The following is a 7,685-nucleotide window of genomic DNA, read 5'->3' as shown; positions in this document are numbered from 1 at the left end:
CCCCTGGGGTTTTGGAGTCGAGGATATCGAGGATCCGAGGCTCGCTATACTCCAACTGAAAAAGAGATATTGGCAGCATATGAAGGAATTTGAGCTGCCTCAGAAGTGGTTGGTACTGAAACACAGCTCCTCTTAGCACCCCAACTGCCAGTACTGGGCTGGATGGTCAAAGGGAGGGTCTCCTCTACACATCACGCGACTGACGCCACGTGGAGTGTTGGGAATTGGCTTGATGAAAAAGGACATGGATCTATAGAAAAGTTGTGCGAGCAGAGTTCTGTGTGAAAGAATGTCAGTTTGAGCAGCAAGATTAGGCCTTCGCTGAAAATAGCTGGCTTTGCTGATAGCAGGAGAAAAACAGCAGCTGGTCTCGCTGATATCAGGAGAAAGACAGGGACGGTGTGACCTTGGCATAACTTCATAAGTAACTTTTGAAGAAGTTCCCATGAGAAAGTTACGGAACATGCATAGCTGCGAACCACAAGTGGGTGTGTTTTAGTGATGAATAAACATTAGCAATGTACCAATCATATTAGGACTAGTAGGCATAATTATCGCAAACTGTATAAATATGAGCTATCCGTGCAAATAAAGTTGAATCACTTCTATCACTCATATTGGGTCGACTAATGTGCATTCCTCCGCCGCTCCAACAAATGGCGCCCAACGTGGGGCCGAAGAAAGGGGAATTGGAGCGACGGACACTGAGAAGCACCGGTAGCAGCGACCGGGGGGCAAAAGATTAACCAAACGCTGATCGTCTTGGTTGGTGTGTTAACTCTCGTGCCTGGACCATCCAAAAGGGGTTCGCCGTCAGTGAGGGCTACTGGAAAAAGGCTGCAAAGACTTTTTAACCGAGGTGCCTTAATCAAGGAGCATCAAGGAGCATAAAGAAGCCAGCCGGCAATGGATCAAGAGGTAGCCCTAAAATTATTACAGTGCTTTTTAGAAAAGCGGGGGATAAATTGCGTTAAGCAAGTTTCGGGATTAGTTGCTTTAGGTTGTGTTAAGGGATGCTTTAAGAATCCGGATTTATTATTTGAGGAGAGTGAATGGCGTAGATTAGGAGACGTATTATGGGATATGGTAATTGACGATGACAAATCAGCTAAAAAACTAATGAAGCAAGGACAGAAACCTTTCAATTAGTGTGGGTACAGCTTTTGAGCTTAGTACCTGGAAAGCTATCGGAACCTCCCTATGGGATGAAATTAGTGACGGGTCTAAAGAAGTTAAAGGTCTTGCAACTTTATGGAAATTGATTAAGACAACTCTGCAAGAAATGAAAGCAGATCGTAAAGCATCTGCGTCTGCTTTTGCTGCTCTCTCTCTCCAACCGCAAGCGAAAGGGAAAAGCAGGGAGAAAAACATAATGCAGCGAGAGAGACTTTTTGGAGCTTGTTCGCCTGCTCTTGTGCCCTTGACTTCTGCTCCACTCTCTGGGACTGCCGATATTAATCGGCCATCTGACAGTTCCCAAGCCTCCCTAACCATACGATTAAAGGAAACCCTACAGAATCAGGGAGTGAGTAAAAATCTGCCTACGAAAAAACAGCCCCCAGATACCACCATTCAACATGAACAAATTATACCTAGCATACACCCTGATTCAAATGATGCAAACAAGGACTTGGCTACTCTAATAATAGAACAAAAAGAGACAATGTTAGAATTGTTAAAGGAAATGAGAAAAAGAGACGGGGAAACCAACTGCACCCGTGATAGACGCGGAGCTGCTTGTAATAGCCGCTGCAGAAGAAAGGCAGAGACATTGGAGGGGTGTAATAAAAGATGCCATTATAGAAGGGACTATGCTCCAAGCATTCCCAGTTATTGCATCAAATGGACAGAAAAAATGGGAGGCGTTTGACTGGAAGGTCATTGAGAAATTAAGGAATGCTGTGAGTCAGTATGGAATCAAATCTGCGTTAACTCACCAAATACTGCAATTCATTTTTTCTGCTGTGTCGTGGTTTCAGCCCAGCCGGTAACAAAGGACCACGCAGCCGCTCGCTCACTCCTCCGCCCCCCTCCGGTGGGATGGGGAGGAGACGGAGGAGAGAAAAGAAAAAGAAACTGGAACCTCGAGGGTTGAGATAAAGGCAGTTTACTGGGACAAACACAAAGAAAACTACAACAACAACAACGGCACTTATGAAAAAGTATACAAAAAGAGTGATGCACAGTGCAACTGCTCACCACCCGGGACCCGACGCTCTGCCACTTCCCCCACCGAAAACAGAGACCACCCCCCGGACCGCTCCCCATTTATATACTGAGCATGATGGCACATGGTATGGAATAGCTCCTTGGCTAGTTCAGGTCAGCTGCCCCGGCTATGCCCCCACCTCCCAGGTTCCTGTAAAAATTAACTCTATCCCAGCTGAACCCAGGACATGCTGATACGCTGATACCTCAAGATATTAAACAGCTAGCACAGTTGGTTTTGACACCCACCCAAAAGTTAGTGTTTTTACAGCAGTGGGAGACGTTCTGTGATAGGGAACAAGCAACATCATGACAACAAACAGATCCCCTATGGGGAGTAACCACGCAGATGCTGATGGGTACTGGACCCTTCGCATCAGGGAACGCTCAGTTACAATGTATCACTGAGGTTCATCATCTATCACAGATCTTGGCGTATCAAGCTTTTCTTACCATACCAGACAATATGTACAGCCATGCTTTTACCCAGGTGAAACAGGAGAATACAATTTATGACCACCCTGACATGAACGAGGGCATGAAAGAAAACATGTTCAAAATACTCGCTTTTGAAAATGCTACTGAAAAGACACGCAAAGCATTGTGTAATTTGCCGAAAAATGCAGACGTCGTTGATATGATAGAATACATGGATCGATCAGTGGACTCACAGAAAGTAGCCTATGCTGCCACAGCTCTCCAAGGAGCTACAAAGAAACACAAGGCCAGTAAGACACCCTTGGTCAAGTGTTTTAACTGTGGCAAACGTGGACACATTAGGAGCAAATGTACAGTTACTGCTAGCAGTAAGTGCTGCAACAAGTGTAAGAAAGATAACCATACCACCAAGAATACAGGAAGAAGGGAAAGTTTACACCGACCGTGAAGGCCCCTCGCGTGATGACACGAATGCAAGGGGCTTGAGCTGCCAGCCCTCAGGCAGCCTCGCAACCACCAGATCCGCCACTGCAGGAAGCTTCGGAGTGGATGTGGAAACCGCAGTACACATCCAACATAAAGGGACCATTGGGGTTTGGACTTAGTGCATTTTTAATGGGGCAATCTTCAACAGCTCTAGAAGGAATTCTGGTAGTCCCAGGGCTTATTGATGCAGATTATTGTGGGACTGTGAAAAATTATGATTCATGTTTTAATCCCTCCTGTTTCTATTCCTAAAGGTACCAGAATAGCACAATTAGTTCCATTCAGGTCGTGTGTTCCGAACCCAGGTGAAGTACAACGTGGAGATGGTGGATTCGGCTCCACAGGGAAACCGCAGGTACACTTTGCCATGGACACAACAAGAGGTAAACCAGAACAGGTAGTGCAATTGGAAGGGCCCGATAGAGTTGTCGTCAAGAAACCGATGACAATCAATGTAGGAGCTGATGTTACGATTATTTCACGATGCATTTGGCCTCCATCATGGCCATCGATCAATCCAAATTTTGGTATTGCTGGGATAGGGGGCACACAAGCCACCTTAGTAAGTCAGCTACTGATTACATTTGTGTTCCCCGATGGTGAACGCATTACGACGTGTCTGTATGTCATGACTACCCCAACTGAATTGTTTGGCCTCGTAGGCCGTGATTTACTGAGCCAAATGAAGGCAATGTTAGTGACGCATCCTTTTTAGGAGCGGTCACTGAGGGGTAGCCAATTCTGAAAATTAACTGGAAAACAGATGAGCCTGTTTGGATTGATCAGTAGCCGCTAAATTCTGAAAGGCTGCTAAAAATACAAGGGTTAGTTGAGGACCAATTGAGAGCGGGACATGTTGTTCCTTCTACTAGTCCATGGAATACATCAATACTTACCATTCCCAAGAAAAGTGGGAAATGGAGACTGTTACATGATCTCAGAGCTGTGAATGCAGTATGGGAGCCCTGCAGCCAGGTTTGCCGTCTCCAGTTATGCTTCCATAAAAATGGGATTTGTTAATTATAGATCTAAAAGATTGCACCCAGATGGCGCTGAACGGTTCGCCTTTTCAGTACCATTGATTAACAAGGCAGAACCCTATAAGAGATACCATTGGGTCGTGTTACTGCAATGAATGCGCAATTCCCCCACGATGTGTCAGGTGTATGTGGCCTGGGCATCAGAGCCTGTAAGAAAGCAGTTACCTCAGTAACTTGCCACAGGATGAGATTTTAACTCAATTGCAGGACATCTTAAGCCATCGCGGAGTAATAATCACTCCTGAAAAGGTGCAAAAGGCAGCACCTTGGAAGTATTTGGGGTGGCACATAGATGCTAGCAATGTTAAACCTCAGAAGGTTCAAATAACATGAGAAATTTCAACGTTACATGATGTCCAGAAGCTTGTGGGAGATATCCAGTGGGTGCGGAATCTTTGCGGTATCACTAATGGCGATATGACCCCTCTGGTAGAACTCTTGGGTATGAGAACACTGTGCAGATGAGAAACGGGAAATGAAAGAGCTTACCAATTGGTTGCAGCGCCACGGGAGCCTCCTCCAGGGAATTGTTTTCAACAAAGCATGGCAATCACATGCGTTCTTGCACCAACCCGCTAGGATGTTAGCAAAGCAATTTGACTTACCACTTACTGAAGCCCAAGGTATCGTTAAAGCATGCCCCAATTGTCAAAAGGAGGGGCTGGGCTTGGGCTGTGGGGTTAACCCACGAGGTCTTTTGCCATTGCAGTTGTGGCAAATGGATGTCACCCATGTCACGTGGTTTGGTGCAAAGCGTTCTGTGCATGTGTGTATTGATACCTATCCTGCTGCCATGTGGGCCACGGCACGAACTGGAGAAAAGGCCTTACATATTGAATGACATCTTCACGCTTCTTTTGCAGTGCTGGGTGTGCCTAAAGAAATTAAGACGGACAACGGCCCAGCCTATGGTTCTACACGATTTGCTCGATTTTGTAATTTGTGGGGAATTCTACATGGTACCGGTATTCCACATCTTCCCACAGGACAGGCTATTGTCGAATGGGCCAACCAAACCCTAAAAGAACATGCTGCAAAAACAAAAGGGGGGAACCCAGGGCTTACTCCCAGAGGAACGATTGGCCAAAGCCTTATTTGTGCTAAATTATCTTAGATTGACAGGTGATCACAAAGACCCACCAATGGTAGTGCATCATGTTCTTTTACAGGCAGAAAAGACGCAACAAAGTATGGGAATCATGGTAATGTATAAGGACCCAGAATCCGGGAAATGGTACGGATCAGCAGAAGTAAAACTTACTGGGAGATCCCGGCTAAGTGGGTCAAGCCATGGCTTCGCACTGATGCTGGACCCGGAATTGTCCCAATGGCAACTGGCACGGCACCGGCGGGTGCTGGAGCCACTAATCTGACAGATTCTAACTAATAGAGTATTACTAGCAGACACTGAGTCCTTCAGAGAGGTTTTTAGAACAGTGTGCCTTATTGTATATAGAACTTGCTTTAGGTAAAAAGTGTGTTAAGCATAATTTGATTAAACATAGTGTGATTACAGGAAGACAGTGTGGGGTAAATGTAAAAGTTAGTTAAAGCCAAAATTAGGGGTAAGGTCTATTTCCATTAATAACCTGGGAACGAGGTTGATTGTGTTTCCACAGATACAGGCCCACGACGGACTCCTGTTCGATTTGCACGACCATCATCATCTGGAGCATCATAGATGATGTGGCAATATGAATACTACCTCAGCCGAAAACTAATGTATAGGTCACCTTGGCTAACATAACAGGTCAAGATTCTCTGTGCATCGCAACTGTATCGTAAAGCCCATGAACCAATAGACAAGATGGCTATGACTCGTGCAGCGCGCCTGGCCAGCGAGCGTATGCGTCATAGATTGCAACCGAGGCGGACTTTTGGCACCCGCTGGCCACGTGTGCTAAAACCCGTTCCTCTGCAAATGTATAAATACCGGGATTTTCTGAAGAGCATCGGGCTGGTGTACGGTGAGGCCATCGTTGCCTCTGTGGGGATGCCCACGGAAAGCTGGCACCTACCGATTGCTGGGCTGAGTTCGTGGAGCAAGATGGCACAAGAACGTATGGATGGTTCATTTTCCTCATAGTCCTCATGGTCTGGGCCATTAGGGGTAACAGGTTGGCTCAAAGAATTATGGGCATTATTGTAGTTACTGTGGTTTTAGCTATTGTAATAGTTTTACCTTGTTCAGCTTATTAAGGAAAATGGCATCCCAAGTTATTAAGCAAGCCTGGATTGCTCAAAAACAAAAAGAGGGAGAAAGATTTAAACGGAGACCTACAGTGGATTCGACCTTGTTGTGGTATTACAAATACAGACTTACAGCCGCTGCTGGATTTATTGCGGGGCAGCGATAGCTTAACTTCTACAAGACAACTAAGTGCACTGGGATGGCAAGCCTTGACAGCAATTGGACAAAAAAAAAAATCACATCATCCATGTCTGGCAGATACGTTCCTGATTTACCCATAAATTTGAAACCTTATGCTGAGATTGATATGGAACACACTGACTGTAGTAAGCAGCATGACAGTGACACCGGTGATTGATCCACATCGGTTAACGCCATGGGACAGTAAGAATGTTTGGGTGTCACTAGCTAAAGCTATTAATCAAACCTCTTTTTGTGTGTCATTGGCATTACCTGTACAGTCTTTTATTCTTATGTATTTTATTAGGTATGATGTTGTTTTTACTGTGTTTAATTAATTGTGTTCATAGATCTTTGCGCAGGGCAATACAGCAGGTGTTAAAATTTTACCTCAATCTATACACAAACAGATAAATTGGCTGAAAAAGCATACACAAAAAATCCAGCAAGAAATTAATTGGTTTGATGGGGTGTTACAATCAATATCCGGCGGAATAACACCATGGCTAATGGCATGGATTAAGGAATCCTTACAGTGGTTGGGTATATTGATATTAATCTGTGTAATAGTTAGAATTGCGTATGGGTGCATGATAAAAGGAGTCTCAAAGCTGACCCACCAAGCTCTACTCGCACAAAAAGAAAAAGGGGGAATTGTTGGGAATTGGCTTGATGAAAAAGGACATGGGTCTATAGAAAAGTTGTGCGAGCAGAGTTCTGTGTGAAAGAATGTCAGTTTGAGCAGCAAGACTAGGCCTTGGCCGAAAATAGCTGGCTTTGCTGATAGCAGGAGAAAAACAGCAGCTGGTCTTGCTGTTATCAGGAGAAAAATAAAAACAGTGTGACCTTGACATAACTTCATAGGTAAATTTTGAAGAAGTTCCCATGAGAAAGTTACAGAACATGCATAGCTGCGAACCACAAGTGGGTGTGTTTTAGTGATGAATAAACATTAGCAATGTACCAATCATATTAGGACTAGTAGGCATAATTATCGCAAACTGTATAAATATGAGCTATCCGTGCAAATAAAGTTGAATCACTTCTATCACTCATATTGGGTCGACTAATGTGCATTCCTCTGCCGCTCCAACAGTGGAGTAAGTGGATCGCACTGATGACACAGCGAGCTCGCATAGGAA

The 7,685-nt window shown here is 44.9% G+C and overlaps 1 long non-coding RNA gene across 1 annotated transcript; it reads left to right on the top strand.

Moving 5' to 3' along the window:
- Window positions 1-635: 635 nt before the first annotated feature.
- LOC126035425 (uncharacterized) lies at window positions 636-5,416 on the top strand. The gene is made up of 3 exons (XR_007504924.1): window positions 636-918; window positions 3,387-3,487; window positions 5,036-5,416. It is a non-coding gene; the product is annotated as an uncharacterized LOC126035425 (long non-coding RNA).
- The last annotated feature ends 2,269 nt before the right edge of the window (window positions 5,417-7,685 follow it).

This window comes from Accipiter gentilis, chromosome W (genome assembly GCF_929443795.1).
Source record: "Accipiter gentilis chromosome W, bAccGen1.1, whole genome shotgun sequence".
NCBI lineage: Eukaryota > Metazoa > Chordata > Aves > Accipitriformes > Accipitridae > Astur > Astur gentilis.
This window is presented reverse-complemented; position numbering and strand designations above follow the sequence as displayed.